The 18,331-nt window shown below is 34.1% G+C and overlaps 1 protein-coding gene across 1 annotated transcript in view; it reads left to right on the top strand.

The window, feature by feature from the left end:
* LOC149169183 (callose synthase 3-like) overlaps positions 1-18,331 on the top strand; it is a 452,496-nt gene that overhangs the window by 23,505 nt on the left and 410,660 nt on the right. The gene's annotated exons all lie outside the window — the stretch shown is intronic.

Below are 18,331 nucleotides of genomic sequence, written 5' to 3'. Positions count from 1 at the left end.
TAAAGACAAAGGATGAGAGAAAATTATTACAACCCTCTCTTTCTGTAATTAATACAATAAAATAATGTCAAAATCCAATATTTTAGTGAAAAAATAAGAAGAATATTGTATTCTCATATTATAAAGTAGAGCATGTGACAAATTTCATCCTAAACTATTTCATTCATGTCTAATATATATCATTGGTGAATAATTCATTTCAAGGAATTGAAAAGTAGTTCAACACTCCTATAAGAACATGTTGGGAACTTTCGAGTGCATGTGTGATCCATAAATTTCCATGGATATTCCACTAGACAATTCGTCACAATAAATCTAGTAAAAATATATTGAAATCTGAAATATAGACTATGAAGGTTAAATTTCCTTAGATTTTATGGATCCATTAAATTGTTGTGTTCGCCCTATGCATGCAATATACAAATATGCAAAAAATAGAGAACAGATAAAACAACCACTCACAATCCACAATAACACTAATATATTATCTAGGAAACCCTTTCAAGAGAAAACTCAGTGAGAAGGTGAGGCTACTCTCCTATATTTTTCTCTGAATGGAATTAGTGAAAATATTATGGAGTGAGATCCATATCCCATGAGATGCTACAAAACACAAACCCTTTATGTTATACCCCCTTTCTATCCACTCTCAACTACTCTACTCTACTATGGAACAGAAATGCACTAGAATATAATTCATTCTCCTTCTAGTGGCCTAGTTATAACACATCCTAATAGCCAACTAGGGGTTAAATTTGACCCATTCAACCCTCAGTATGAGTTACAAATTGAACCTTCTAAAATCTTATTCATATTTCCTACATGGCTAGCCCCTTTTCCATGATTAACAAGGGTTGGCATGGCATCCTATGGAATTATGGTGGTCATTCATGATAGGTCAACTTCTGGGAGGCATAATTTTTGCATACAAACTCTGATTTGTGTGATTCTCTCATCGTTGGAAAGTTATTCAAGGTTAAAATATCCTAGGGTACTGTACTTTAGCAACAAAGTTTTACCCACCAAAAAAATTCATTCAATGCCTCAAACTAACCCTATAAGGTTTATAACCCTAATTCTCCAAATTGGGTCTCGCTGCTAAAACTACTCTCTGATTTTTCCACCCCAAAAGCATTGAGATTACTAAAAAAGAAGATAATGATCTAATCCAAATCATATATCCCATTTTGGGAGGATTCCCCCCCCCCCCCCACCCCCAAAATGTTTTAATGAATGAGGTGGGATTTTTTCCTCTAACTTCTCCCAAGAGTAACATTTAGCCTTTCCTAGAAGTTTTCCTTTCAACCCAATCTACCAAATGTCATGTTGTCCATGTCTTGTATTTTTAGATCTCTTCTCAAAAAATGTATCCTCTTTCAACTCTACCTCAGCATCTTGTGCTACATCCTCTATAGAAGGTAGTACCTACTCCTCTTCTTGATCCAGCGTGGAAGGTCATAAATTTTCATATTTTCCACATTCATTGTTGAGTAAAGGCACATTTATTGGGGTAGACTGAGTCTATAGGCATTATCTCCCACATTTTATAATAACTTGAAGGGACCATACCACACAACCTTGATTTTCTTACTAGGACCCTATAGCCTCTCCTTGTTCAATTGTAACTATACTTTGTCTCCCGCCTTGAATAAATTCTTTGTTATATGTTGATCATGTTTAGCCTTGTACTTTTCCTATGACTTCTTTAACTTCTCCTATATTTACAAATGGATCTGCCTAATCTTCCCCACAAATTTCTCTACCCTTAAAGCATCCCCTGTGAGATCCTCCCTTACCCCTCCCTGCTTCCCATATGCAATATCCAAAGGTGAAAGTGGAAAATATCCAAAACAAGTTTCAAATGGGGACTCACCAATATAAGCATGTATTACTCTGTTATAAGGGTGTTGTATATATACCATATTTTTATCCCAAGCCTTTGAATGCTTCTAATTATAACCTCTCAAAAGCTAAACCAAAGTAATGTTGACTAATTTTATTTTCCCATTTGTCTATGGATGGAATATTGATTATCTTTTTAACTCGTAGTCCATATTCTCCCACAATGTAGTCCAAAATGCACTAAGAAATCTTGTTTCCTTGTCTCAAATGAAGATGCTCCTCAGTACACCAAAGTGCACACAAACATGTCCAAAGAACAACCTTGTTATAATGTAAAATCTTTAAATTGATATGTAAAGGATCTCATTTAAGTCTTAGGAAATACATTTATGAACATTTCAAATCATGATAGTGTTAACCATTATACCTAACAACATAGTTAAATTGGCATTTAAAAGTATTTAAGTGTATGTGGTAAATGCAAGGACTTCATAGATTCGAATGTATTCGAGATATGATAGATGTTGTTATTCATTTAATTCATATCTAGATAAGTGTGTATAAGGAATTTTGCATTCGATAACCAAGGGTTTTTAAAACATGCCAATGAGACCTTTTAATCTTTTGGCTGGATATGGATGCAATAGAGTAGGTGATTGGAACAAATTTTGGATCTGTCATCTAGGATAAGAATAAAGTGTTTAGTTGAGTTTTTAGTGGATCTATATGTGCTAGAGAGATAAGCAAAATAACTTCACAATTTAACTGAAAATATCATGTTTTTATTATTTGTCATTTTGATGCAAGAGGTATTTGAAAGCAAAATAACTTCACAATTTAACTGAAAATATCATGTTTTTATTATTTGTCATTTTTCATGCAAGAGGTATTTGAAATGCAATACATCTAGATACATTTTCAAAATTGAAATGTATATGGGCATATGACTTCCGGGGAAATGGTATCGTGTGCATTAAACATTTGTCCCGGATTCAGATATATTATATTATTTGACATGCATCCAAATATCTGGCATCCAAGAAGTCAAATGGATCACGCTTTATGCTTCCACCCAAATTAGGATATATTTATAGAGCTCATGCCCATATATAATTTTAAATTTGTAAAATGTTCTTATTTCAATTTTTTAATGAAGTAGTTGTGAGTGAGTTCATTATTTTGATATTCGCGATGTTATAGAAATGAAGTAGTCTTTAAGTGTGATTTTTTGGAGTTTTCGGTGGATTTCTAGCTGGAATTCGACAAAAGAATTGTAGCCAAATCTTGATTTGTGTTGTTTAAACTAGTTTTTGACTGCATATATGGATTTAGCACCCTCAATTGTGAAGAGTTCACTCGTGAAACATGTGATTCCAACGAATCCCTACCGAATTTTAAACAAATTAGATCGGAAAACTTTCCAAAAGATCAAACTTAAAAACACAACCAGACACCAAATTTATTTTATATATTATAATATTTGAGATTCGATCATATGGGATATTCCATGTTTAGCAACCATCAATTTATCTTGGATTCAAATACAATAGCTATATAACCCCAAAAATATTAGAATATGCTCTTTTTCATCACATTTGTAAAGGATATACGGACATCTGGTATCTGGCCTTTATCAAAAGGGGAACGACTTAAGGATGTTTTGGATACTAGATATGATTAAAAAATACTTAATACATTGATATCTGAATATTCAAAATTTTAGGGTTTAGCAACGAGTTCTTAAGATTTCATCCCTTTTGAGTAGAAATTTAAACATTGGAAGTATTTACTCACATGATTATGAAGTAAATTGGATTTTCAATTATAAATATTAATAAAACAATAAATTTATTTGTTAAAGTCATAACCAATCCAAGTCCACATTTAATAAAATGAAAAACAAATAAGACCTAAAACAAGAAAAACAAAGAAAATTCTAGGAGGTTCATTATTTTATGACATTTAATAAAATGAAAAACAAACCAGGCCTAAAACAAGAAAAATGAAGAAGGATGCTCATTATTTTATGAAAAAATCACAAAATAATGAGTTTGTTTTAGTTACAACACAACGATTCTTTCCTAGGTTTTTAACTTATATTCAAAATCCAATTATATCTCATTCTTCATTCATGGCAATAATATTTCTCTATCCCTGCATTTTGTGTTTAAGGTTGGTGTTTCCCTAAACACAAAAACGATACATTCATAGATTTATTGGAAGAGTTGGTACTATTTTCTTATTTGGTTTCTATAGGAGATTCCTTGAAGACTTTATCGATCCTTCTTTTTTTCTAAACATAATAACCATTTCCCCTATTTAATAGGGTTAATATATTTGGAAAATCTAACATAGAAGAACTCTATGTGCAATGGTTGTTAACATTCACCCAGTATCCTCAAATGCATAGTTTTTATATTAGGAAAAAAAAAATACATAATAGGTGAGAGGATTAGAGTATATATAACCTTTATAGCCTTTTCTCACCATGCCATGTTCCATTGACTAACAATGCAATGATAACCATTATGACAAGGATGTGATACGAACAATCTATCTTCTAGAAAATACCTATCTTATAGAATAAATTTCTTTATTGTATTTCTAGGAAAAAACCTATGTAAATAAATTTTAGTATTTCTAGCTAACATTCCCCTATTTAATCTGAAAACTTAATTTTATAAATGCGAAGTTCATCTCTAAACATAGTGAATATTATTTTTACTTATCTATTTGGTGAGAATATCAGGAGTTTTAATCTTCAAATGGACAATATTTTGGCTTGATGATGTCATTGTTGATGATTGTTTTGATGAAGTGATACTTGGTGTAAAAATGTTTGGTATTAGAATGAAATATTGTATTATTTTTTTATTTACTATTGACTAATTTTCAATAAATAAAGTAGGTGGTATTTTTTAAATAACACAAAAATCTTAGATTTCCTTAAAACTCAGTAAACTGGTTCGCAATTTTCTATGTGTAAAAACTAGAAACACAAATAATTGTGTTATGGAAACTTAAATCACAAATAAATTGAGTTTTCTAACTTAACGTGCACAGTAGAAAATAAATCATAAGAAAAACAATCAACACATAGAATGCAAGATATACCTAGGAAACCCCAACTTTGGGGAAAACCTACAACTCTATGTGTCTTTTATTTTCTTCAGCAAAATGTTTTTTTGTCATAATTTTACAACTAGGGAAACTTCCTTTTTCTATCACAGGAAAACAATTGATCAATCATCCAAGATAAATCAATCTGATGAATGCTCACTTGATCTACCAAAAGTTCGCGCATATTTGCTTGTCTTCTCACATGTGCAAGCACAAATCTTCTCCTCCTATGCTTATGTGTGAACTGGAGCTATGCAACTAAGGTTTGAGCTAAGATAATTCATCCCTCCTGTATGTTGAACCGCTATGAACTGTTGAACCCCACTTTTTCCTCTCATTGATTTAACACATGATTTGTGCTCAACGGACTTACTGCTAAATCGCTCTATCTCCTCTTATAATTTTGATCTCAACCCTAATCTCCCTTTCAGTCACTGATATTAAATCATTATCAAGGGATAATATTAAATCATAAGTTAAGTTAGAAATTTTTTATTTTTCTTAAGTATAACTTTAGGAAATAGTTAAATAATTAACATTCTACTAAAGTGGTTGTCTTATGGGCTTTTCTGCTAGCATTAGCACCTAGGAAAGTATGACCTTTACTTCTCTACTCCAATCAACACTCCCTCTTAGAGAGGAAGATGTTATGCACTACATCCAACTTTTCTTTGAGGTAAACAAATTTGGTCCCTAACAAAGCCTTGGTTAGAATGTTTGTTTTCTGCTCCTCCATTAGTATGTACTTGAGAGAAACTATACCTCTCTGAAAAACTATCTCTAATGTGGTGATAACTTATGTTAGTGCGCTTAGATTGATCATGAAAAAATAGTTTTTCAGAGAGATTAATGCAACTCTAATTGTTACAATGGATCATAGTAGGCTCCAAATTTGTCCTAAACAAACCCACGAGAAGCTTGCTTAACCAAATAGCTTTGTACCCCACCAAACCAGTAGCCATGTACTCGACATAAGCTGAGATCAATGTAATTGATCTCTGCTTTTGACTAAACCAATAAAAAATGTTGATCCTACACTAAATATGCATCCTGATGTGTTATTCCTATTTGTGGATCTCCCTACCCAATCTGCATCAGTGAAGCCCTCAAGCCTCATCTCATCAACTTATCTATACCACAATCCATGCTCTATTGTCCCCCTGAGATATTACAACACATGCTTAACAGCAACCCAATGCGCTTTGTATGCTCTACCAAAAACTATCTCAAAGAGTTGACTGCAAAACATATGTATGGTCTCGTGTTAACCAAATACATCAATAACCCAATCAACCACCAATAGATTGTGGGATCTACTCACTCTGATCTGGATGTATCCACCTTCCTCCAATTTGTGACTAGAGGTGTGGTCATGGGCCTAGAATCTTGCATGTGAAATATTAGCAAAATCTGCAGGACATACTTTCCCTTTCCCATGAAGATCTCCCATCCCTGCCAAACCTCAAACCCAAGGAAATAGTGCATCAACCCCATATCCGTCATATCAAACTCACCTGCAAGATATCTCTTGCACTCCTGGATGAGCTTACTATTATGGTGGACAAATTGCTCTTACAAACAAGAGAAATCTCTCTAGATTCAAAGACAAATCTAGAAACAAACAGACAAGTAATTGTTATTGTTCCTTAATCTATAACGGAAACATGATGTATGAAATCTGCAAGATCCTCTTACCTTTCTATGAAATGCTTGTGGATTTCCTTTCGATGTTTTCAAAATCCTTTCCTCATTGCTTCAAGAGAAGATATGCATAAACAAAACGAACAAGGAATAAAAGCATAACATAGATAAAGAGTGAAACACAAAGTGAATGGAAATTGCAACATAGAATAGATCACCATGTTAATCTAGTATTTAGTTATAAACTATGCAAAAGATCAAGGATCTTTGCAAATAGCATCATAACAAGTGAAAATAGGAAAGAAAAAATTTCTTGTATTAATCTTGAATAAGAAGGAGTAGTACAACCTTAGCCTTGATGATGTAAGCCTCCTCCCAATAGTCTCCAATCCTCCCTTTAGGTGACAAGCTTCCAGCCCTAATTCGACAACATAAGTTTACATTCCAAAGTCCCCCTTTACCCTCTGGTTTGTGTTGAATTTATAGGCCAAGAGGAGGAGGTTTGAGATCCTCTTCTCAAGGGATGAGATCCATAAAGAGAGGGATTAGGGTTCCACAAAGAGAGGGAGTTTTCTCCATGAATAGAGGGATGAGGCCCAAGTATGTAGGGGCTCGAGGCCTTCAGTTGGGAAATATTCCTCCAACAAAGCTTCTAGAAATCACTTTTTATTTTTACCTTCATTAAGAGATTTGTGCAGTTTTTAGTGGAAGACAATGCACAGGATTGTGCAGGCCATAATGGTCAAATTATGCTTGCACAAGGAATGGTTGGGGAAACTATGCAAGTGCTTAAAAATAGGTTTTTTAGCAATGTAATCCAAGATTCTTGTTGTCTTTGGGATTGTTTTGCTTCCAACATTGTAGGGGAATGCTTGGAACACTTCATTAGATAGCGAGAGATCCGGATTGGTGGTCATTTTCCTAATGGTGACAAAATGACATGTAACACTTACCTGCACCTATCAAAATAAGATCTTCTACATATAGCACCAGAATGAGTGGCTTACCTCCCACAACAATGTAGTAGAGGTTGGGGTCCGCTTCACTCTTGGCAAAGCCCAATCCTTGGAGGTAACTATTTATTTGAGAATAACATGCTCGTGGATCCTATTTGAGCCCATATAAGGCTCTTTTGATTCTGCAAAGGTGAGTATCCCTACTGCATGTCTCAAATACCTTTGGCTGGTCAATATAAATCCCCTCCTCAACGACCCCATTGAGTAAAATTGTCTTCAGGCCCATTTTGTGGATATTCCACCCCATCTGTGTTGCATCGCCGCAACAACCCTATCAGATGAATATCTGGCAACTGGAGCAAAGGTCTTGTCATAGTCAATCCCCTCTACTTGTGAGAACCCCTTTTCCACAAATATTTCCTTATACTTCTTGATACTCCCATCAGCTCCATGTTTGATCTTATAGAACCAGTGAGAGTATGCCGCATATTTTCTCTCTAGCCTTGTCACCACTTCCCAAACATCATTATTCGTGATGGATGCATACTCCTCCAACATGGAATCTCTCCACACGTACTAAGTGGCTACCTCCTGATAACTAGAATGCTCGGCATCCAACAACTTTGCCATAAGTGCCATATATCATGTGTACCTTTGTGGTTGTCTGTTCTATCAAACTGATGTACTTGGAGCACCAACTTTCTCCTACGCCTATTGGATCAATTGATTTTTCCATATCGCTCTCCTTCTCCCTGTGTTGAGAGTCACTACTTGAGTGGGCTCCACTCTCTCCTCCATCTATGTGCCCATCTCATCCTCATCCTGCCCATGCAAAATTGTGGCTTGAGGTGTTGACTGAACCTCCTACTTGGGAGCATGTTGCTCCTCCTCCTACATAGTACTCAGATAACATTCTAAGGACTTTCTTTAAGCCCTATCTTCCTCAAAATCCACATCCCTCCTAATGGCTGTCTTCCTGTGTGCTAGAATGTACACCCTATATGCCTTGGATGTCTCGTTATAGCCCATGAAGATTTACTTCTCTGCAGCGGGCTCCAACTTCTTCCTTTTCTCCTCTAGTACATGGCATTACACAAGGCTACCAAATATGTGAAAATGAGACACATCTTATTTCTTCCTTGTAAATGCCTCCTTTAGTGTAACTCGCCCCAACACTCTATGGGCTCTGGTTATACAAGAAAATTGTTGTATTGCATGCCTTAACCCAAAGAAACTTAGGTAGCCCCTAGTCGTGCAACATGCCTTTGGCCACTCCAACTATGGCCCTATTTTTATGCTCTACCACCCCATTTGCCTAAGGATTATATGGCATAGTCAACTCCCTCTTGATGCCTTCCCTGGCACACAACTCCTTAAATGTGTTTGAGTTGTACTCCCCACCATTATTAGACCTCAACACCTTGATTTTATTTCCATTTTGGTTCTCAAATAAGGACTTAAACTCTAGAAATTTCGACAAGACCTCATCTTTCTTCTTCATGAAAAATTTCCAAGTCTTCCTCAAGTGATCATCTGCGAAGGTGACATAATACTTATATGCATTGATGGATATTATAGAGAAAGGGTCACAAACATCTGACTGAACAGGGTCCAAGATACCCTTGGCCCTGTTGTCACTGCTAGGAAAAGATGACTTGGCATCCTTTCCAAGTGTGCAACCCTTGCACACCTCATGTTGATCCACGTTTCACTGTGGCAACCTTGTTTCTATCTCCTTAAGAATTTTCAGCACCCCATGTTGAAAATGCCCCATGTGTTTATGCCATAACTCTCTAAGCTAGCTTCTTGAGTCACAACCTCGTTTGTTAGTCAATGTTACATCTGCCTCAAACTATAATTAGTACAGGATTTTGTTCCTAACCCCAATATACCTCAGCACCTTGTAGTTTGAGTGTTTTATAAGAACCCTACCTTTGTTGATTGATAGAGGAAGATCCACATATTTAAGTATTACAAACAACGTTTCAGAACCATCAGTGGGGTCCATCTTCAAGACTTGAGGAAAATGTGAAGAGCATGAAGGGTAACAAATATTGAGAAGAGTGAAGGATGCGCTATTCAAAACCCTAAATAGCTAACGAGGACTAAAAGAGAAATTGAAATTATATAAATATTAATATATAAATGATGTAAAATATATTGTAGTAGATTTTTATATTTTAGTGTTATATAATAAATGCCTATCTAAAGAGTATATTGTACTATTTATAGATCTAAGTTATAAATATATATCTTTCATGAAGTATATTCTTGGATATATATATATATATATATATATATATATATATATATATATAACTAAAGTTAAACTTAACTTAGGTTTAATATATATATTAATCCGAGAATATAATTCATGATAGATATATATTTATAACTTAGATCTATAAATAATACAATATAATCTTTAGATAGGTATTTATAAATTATGAAAGTATATTATAATAGAATTATGAAAGTATATTATAGTAGAATATTTTATAATTTAGTGTTATACAACACTAAATTATATAACACCAAGTAGGCATTTAATATACAACACTAAATTATAAAATATTCTAATATAATATACTTTCATAATTCTACTATAATATGCTTTCATCATTTATAAATGCCTATCTAAAGAGTATATTGTATGATTTATAGATCTAAGTTATAAATATATATCTATCATGAAGAATATTCTAGGATTAACATATATTAAACCTAAGTTAAGATATAGTAGTATATTAAACCTAAGTTAGGCTTAACTTAGGTTTAATATATATTAATTTTAGAAGATACTTCATTATAGATATATATTTATAACTTAGATCTATAAATAATACAATATACTCTTTTGATAGCCATTTATTATATAACACTAAAATATAAAATTCTACTATAATATATTTTATATCATTTATATATTAATGTCTATATAATTTTGGGGGAGGCAAGAGCGGGAGGGGTTATCTATCGCCCCAATGAAAAAGTAGAAAACAAAGTTTGTGTGGGGACTGGGATTAGCCTCGAATAATTAGGTGGAAGAACTAGGACAATGACAAGGGCTCATGTTGGTAGCTGCTAAAGGAATTCTTCAATTAAGTGTATTTTGAGACTCTCTTATAACCATTCAAAATTGTATCAAGCTAAAACATAAGGAGTTCAATTTAATGCCAACTATGCAAATAATCAATTTGATTGTGGATAAATTTGAGATTCTATGTTTCTATCATATTAAGAGTGAGAATAATTCTTTGGCGGATGTCCCAGCCAATATGGGCGTCAACTTGGAGCAAGGAGAATTGAGGGAGGGTGAAGACATAACCTCCACCTTTCATATTCCATGATTGATTATACACTAAGAACCTTGAAATGCAGGAGAAATATTAAGGAGGATAATCTGCGTGATAGGTTGATTAAATTCTATAGATATGCGATGGTACATCTGCTTTGTTGTGGACGTCCCGACATCATGAAGGGATCTTCATCCAACAAATGGATAATAATGAGGATTAATGGCAGGCATGGGGATAGGTGGGATGTCGTAGTTCAAGATTTAAGGTAGGCTAGAGGAGAAGGATATTTATTTTTGTCATCGAGGAGGAATGCCTCAGATCGATCATGTGGGTTCATGATTCAGATCAAGAAGCAATGAATTCCAATATGGTAGCAAGGTGTGCAAAGAAATCAAGTAGCATTAAAATAAAAGGGATTTCCCTGCCATCATTTTTGAGCTAAGCTTGGCTATAAGAGGATGGTTGTGCATGATGCAAGCATTGTGGCTTTCCATTCATTTTTCGTTATGCTGAAGAAATGGCCTCCTCATTAGGAAATGGTGCTAGAGGCTCCTCACGAGAAATTGATCGAGTGTTCAAGTAGGAATTTAAGGATATGATATCCAGGATAGGTGGGAAAATAATCTCTGAAGACCGCTCTCATTTCACCTTGGTTTATAAGAAATTGGATGGTATGAGGAAAGATGTTGAGAATGTGTAGGCGAAAGTGGAGGTAATTTTATCCAATATGGAAAACCTTGACTTCAAAATGAAAAATTCTAAAGTGAAGGTGGAGAATGCAGTTGTCTCAATTTTAAAAGAAGTATTTGGTATCGGTGAGAGTGTTGACCAGGATTTGGCATTAGGTGAGGTATGGGCTCTCCTTCCAAATCCTTTCAACCAGCTCGAGATGCAACAAGAGCATGAGCAGCGAGGAGTAGGGGACACAATCCAACAAGAGGAAGCGGACACAGTTGTCATGGAAGAACTCGAGCAGAATGACGTGGAGGGAACCAGATAATTAAGTTTTTAGCATTACTAATATTATGTTAGGTAGGTATGTAAGTATAAATGGGGTTTTTTGGCAGGACTATAAGAAGAATGATGTAAAAAAATATAGAAAGTACATCTCTGCATAATCATAGACTTTGGACAAACCATTTTTGGAGGGTTGTGGAAACTTTGTTTCTTTTGAATGCAATGGTTCTGGCTAGATTCCAGATTGATTAATAGAAATATAAACATTTCTTTTAAAAATATATATCTATAAAATTTCAATTATGCTTTTAGTCCACGTTTTCCATTTTGGGTTTTGAATGGTGCATCCTTCACTCTCCCCAATATTTATCACCCTTCATGCTCTTCACATTTCTTCAGGTCTTGAAGATGGAACTAGATGGTGGTTCTAAAATGTCGACTGTAATCCTTAACTTTGTGGATCTTCCTCTCTCTATCAACAATCCCAACCACATAAATCTAAAAAAAAATAAAAGCCCTACCCTATCTGAAGGTTACCTCGTACCCCTTATCCTCCAAAGTTGAAACTGAAATGAGATTCTTCTTAAGCCCAAGTACATAAAGAACATCTCTGAGATATAGAGGGTTTCCAGACTCCCTCTCAAAACAAACTGTACCAGTACCCTCGACCCAGTACTTCCCATCGTCTCCCATCTCAATGTCAAACTGCATGTCATTTTCTGATAGTTTGTTGAAATACTTCTTGTTTCTCGTTATATGACAGGATGCGTCATTGTCCACATGCCATAAACTGGTAGCCACTAAGCTTTTCATACAAGCAATGAGTGAAAACTCCTTCTCAAAATGAGAAGAGAACTCATCAATCTCTGTAGAGGCTACTACTTAGTCCTTCTTGGATTTTTTCTTCCTACTAGGGCATTAGTAGCATAATTCCCAAACCAGTGGTATGAAAAACACTTGATCTTGCTGAGATCCACTTTCTTCTTCTCACCCTTAGAACTCGGCTCACCACCACCACTTCTCTTTTTACCCTTAGACTTGGTCCCCTTACTGGCTAGAGAAATTTTTTCTTCATCTTCCACGCTCTTAACATGAGATCTAGCTTGAGCTTGTCTATGAATCTCCTCTTGGATGCACACCCAATAAACACTCCCAATATGGAAAGTTTTCTCGGGTAGATATCTCGTTCATTAAGGCCTGCCACAACTTGGTGAAACCAAATACAGACATTTTTACCATATCCTTATCTAGAATTGTTCAATCCACACCAGTAAGCTCTTCCTTTACTTTGGAAAACTTGGTGAGATAAGGCACTACTAAATCCAACTTGGACATTTTAATGCTTTTGAGCTTGACCTTCAGCACCAACTTTCTAGTCATGCTCGAACCCTAATTGGGACCAATGATGGTTGTCTACATTTCTTTATTTTTCTTCTTACTGGTCAAGTGAGGGATAATGTGGTCTTTGACTCCTTCCAAGATGATCCTTCTTGACCTAGCATCCAATTTATTATGTTAATCCAACTACTGAGGGTCAATGGGCGTGGCCAGGACATTATTAACAAAATCCCAAACCCATTGTTCCTCTATCACCACTACTATCCTTTCATGCCATGAACTAAATTTGGATGCACCTTCCAATCTGTCTTCAAATCTGAGACCCTGATATGCCATCCTGGCAAATCGAATTACTGAATACAAATCATACTGTTGGAAACAATGTGCACTGCCCAGAAACCCTAATGACCAAATCAATCTATAAACTTGCTCCCTCTGAATTGAAAACCTACTCTTGAAGATAAAATATGTGCTTAATCTTCATTCATAAACTAAGCTTTGATACCATGTTAGATTTCCTTAAAACCTAGTAAATTGATTCGCAATTTTCTAAGTGTAAAAACCAAAAATACAAATAATTTCATTTTGGAAACTTAAATTACAAATACACTGATTTTTCTAACTTAACATGCACATCAGAAAATAAATTAGTAGACAAAAACTCAACACATAGAACACAAGATATACTTGGGAAACCCCATCTCCAGCAAAAACGTGCAACTCTGTGTCTTTTATTTTCTTTTGAAAAAGGGTTTTTCTTTGTAATTTTACAACAAGGGAAACTTCCCTTTTTTATCATAGGAAAACAATTGATCAATCCTCCAAGGTAAATTGATCTAATCATCACTCACTCGATCTGCCAAAAGGTCGTGCGGATATGTTTGTTTGTTCACACGTGAGCGGAAAATTCCTCCTCCTATGCATACATGTGAACCGGAGCTACACAATTGAGGTATGAGCTAAGGAAATTTGGCCCTCACTCGATCTGACTCTCTCCTGGATGTTGAGCTACTTTGAAATATTGAACCCTGGTCTCTTCTTGTTTGTTATAACACACAAATTGTGCTCAACTGAGTGGCCACTAACTCACTCTATCTCCTCCTATAATTTTGATCTCAAACCTAATCTCCCTCTCAACAGTTGAGATTACATCATGATCAAGGGATATGATTAAATCATAAGTTAACAAAGGAATTTTTAAATTTTCTTTAGTCTAACTTTAGGAAATAGTTAAATAATTAATATTCTACTAAAATGGTTGTCTTGTGGGTTCTTCTGCTAGCCTTAGCACCTAGGTAAGAAGAACCCTTACTTATTTACTCCTATAAACACAAAATCTTGCAAATTCTATGTAGCTAGACAATTCGCATGCCAATTCCCAAGCTAAGATGTATTCTTCCTTTGTTGAAGAGTTTTCCATTGTAGCCTAACTCAAAGCCATGATATTGTTGTTGAGACCATATTCAACAAGGGCTACTTAGTAACCAGTGCCTGCCCCTTAGTTTAAATTGTAACTAAACTAAAGTAAGAATATTAAATTCAAGTTAGTGTTAAGTTTTAGAATTGGGTTAATTTAGATTCTACTCATTGGTAAATTGAGATATTTGGTTATTTGTAATTCAGCATTGTCCGGGTGGAGAATCCATTCCTACCCAACAACAATAATAATAAATTTTTGATTAGTTACATGTTGGAAAATTAGATTTACATATATAAACAAATTGATTGCATAACCACTCATATTTTTTTAAAAGGGATATTGCAATCTATAGAAAAATAAATAAAAGAAATAAAATTGCAGATTCATTCAATATCTCTGTCAGAGAGAGGTGCGTACATTCTTTCACAATTGTTTGTAATATAGGTTTACTGTAACTAAAAAAAAAAAAAACCGCTTACCGCATGTAAGTTTTTACTATCACAATATTAATATTGTAATAATAAAAAAGGATACTAATTTATGGACATATGAAGTTAATATTTTGTAAATTAGTTTCCACGTTTCTTCAATGATGGTAGATAACAACTAACCATTAATATTATGCCTCAAATTATGTAAATAATTTCATGGAAAATATGGAAAGTATCATATGATTATTTAAGTTATAAAGTTTTGCTCATACACTGACTTTATTAAGGAATACTAAAGTGTGCATCTGAGTAATTAAAAAATGATAAAAAGTGAATTTGTAATTTAAAAAGATAGACTTGAGGATAAAAGTGTATTGTGAATATAAAAATTATATTTTAAAATAACAATGAAACTCACATGTATTTTATAATTAAACGGATTATCTCATAAATTCCATAAATATTTTTATTTCCATATATAAATTGAACCCAACCACAGTTAACTCTAAATTTATTTAAAAAAACAATGTAACAACTAATTCACAACGTTGACACTTATGGACTAAGGCATGGACTCAACACCTAGATAGATCCCTATATGCACATGGCTGCAACATTAAATGCTATTGTCAAGTTGCTGAGACCTAGACGTCATCAGGGTGATAATGTGGCGAAGTATTAGATCTTTTCTTTCTTGCTTTGAGTGAAATTAGTCGCAACATTTGACCTATATACACCCGACCACAGCATCAAACATAGTTGTTAGATTGCTTAGAAGTACAAGAGTCTGTCTATCGATCAATGTAACAGGCATTAATATTCAAGTACCATCATATCACGAGTTACGAGGAATAACCCCATAAGATCTTCAAAATAACAACCAATAGCCTAATAGAAATATGTCAATGAAAAAATTTGTGATAAATAGAAAAAATAAACTGTAAAGTTTTACTTTATGAAATTGGAAATTATTTAACAGATTTGACCAAAGTAATGGGTGGTCAACCTAAAACCAAAAGCATAATACCTATTGGGGTAGGCAGAATAAAGAACATAAAATTGATGATATCACCTATGAAATATGCATTTGAATATCCAAAAAGTGTAAAGTTGTTGCCTTTCCTCTTAGAGAGTAGTCTATAATCTTTTGTTCCTTGAATGTACCTAAGGACCCTTTATGTTGCATTGTAATGACTTTCTCTAGGTTCTTGCATGAATCTATAAAGAATGCTGAATACATAAGATAAATTTGGATGAATATTTGTTAAATGAGGCTTTCAATCAATTTTTCTATAGGTAGTACTATTCACCGATTCCCCTCTTTTAAATTTTGAAAGTTTGAATTGGGATATTTGTAATCAAAGTGTTCATAAGAGTCAAGTGAAATACTCTATCAATGACTTGTTTCATCAAGGCTATAACAGGGTTAATTCCAAGCCCCTATATCTCTCTTTTGCAATGTGTGTAGTGTATCTTGTGCTTGACACTCTCCAATTTTTATTGTGTTGCACTTGATAAGTAACTCATCATGTGCAAAATGGTAAACTTATTCACTAATTCAAAAAATTACGTGGACCCAAGAACCATAACACTTAGATTCATCACATGAAAAGCACATTAATTTGTATTGAGTTGTGGAAAGATGTTTATAGTAGTGATGAAGTTCCAGTTAAGCCTACTAATGCTAGAGAAATGGGAAAATGGGAATTAAAAGAGAAAAAGAACTTGTAGTTTTGAGATCTTCTCTAACTAATGAAATTTTTGTACTCATTGAAAATGTTTCTAATGCCTAGAATGGATGGTAAATCCTTAAGTAAATTTTTGATACTCATCCTAAATCAAAATGGATTGACTCTTCATACAAAGCTCCTTAAAAAAGAGTGTCAGAAGGGGGATATTTTTTGGAGTACATCTCATGTTTAAATAATATCATATAGGACATTCTAAAATGTGGATTTATGGATGTGGAATAAATTTTTATGACTTCAATATTGATCAACGGTTTGTCACCCTATTATTTCTTATGAACTATGCAATTCACTAATAAATGGGAGAAATAAAGCTTTGGATTCCCTTGGTGGCTTCTTGGTCCAACATGACAAGAATTATGGTAAAAAGAAGAAATTAGGGGAAGATCCTCTCTTTAGCAACTTAAGAAAAGGAGAAATTTCAAAAGAATAAGGTACTTACAGTGAAAGTACAATAGGAAGAGGCACATCCAATAAAAGTTAGTGGAAGAGGAAGATCTTCAATAATTCAAGAAATTAAGAGCATGGTTGTGACCATGTAGAAGCCAAGGAACATGAAGAAACAATCAAAATTGACAATATTTTTAGGAGACCTCAAGATTCTCCTAAAAACAATAATCATTTAGGAAAAGGTGAATATATGACTCAAGTAAAGTGTAAAAGATGTCTTCACATTTGGCATGTGACTAAAGAGTGTAGAACATGGAATGAAACTTTGCCTAAGAATAAGCAATTTTTCAACTCTAAACGACATTTTAAGTCAAATGCATCAACTTAACCTCAATATGTAAATAATAAAGAGGATAATTTTGAATATGTGGCAACATCCATAAGCTCCTTCATATCCCCATTCAAACCTTCATTAGGCTAAATTTTTGGGTGATAGATGGTGATTTCAATATTATAAAATCATTAGCAAAAAAATGAAGAGGAATCTAACGGCTTAACTAAGAATCTGACAGATTTAGGGAAACCCTTCAACCACTTCAATTGATTGACCTATAAACCAGCAATGGAAAATTTACTTGGAACAATTTAAAGAGGTTGTGCCAATCAAGTGGCCTCTCTCTTAGATAAATTCCTTATTTTAGAATTCCTGATGATCTAAGGTAGACATTTTGATTCCTCTATCTTACCTTCCATAGGATCAAATCAATATTTGATTTTCCTAGAAGTGGATTTGCAAGGGAGTCCCAAGAAAAAACTACTCTTATTCAAATCCTTTTGGTTAGATCACCCCTCCTTTTAGGACAATATTGCAAAGTGGTGGAAATAAGCTTTTGTTATGCACAACTCCTTGATATATTGTTTGTAAAATTCTCTCAAATATATTAAATATGTCCCATAAAATGGGATAAAGAAGAGTTTGATGATATATTCAAAACCCAATAGGACTTGAGGATTAGATGGAATAGACTCAACAAAGAATCATCTTTGAAGTGTGTACATATGCACTCATCTAGGAGGAAACCTCTCTAATTGGTGAAAAAAAATAAAATGATCGGAGGAGATATTATGGAAGTAGAAATCAAGAGTGAAATGGTTGAGAGAGGGCAAAAGAAATTCCAAATACTTTCAC

The sequence above is a fragment of the Pinus tabuliformis genome, chromosome 4_2 (genome assembly GCF_031772625.1).
Source record: "Pinus tabuliformis cultivar Carrire ecotype Pingquan chromosome 4_2, CPIR1, whole genome shotgun sequence".
Classification (NCBI taxonomy): Eukaryota; Viridiplantae; Streptophyta; class Pinopsida; order Pinales; family Pinaceae; genus Pinus; species Pinus tabuliformis.
Note: the sequence above shows the minus strand (reverse complement) of the source record. Positions and strands in the feature narration are given on the sequence as shown.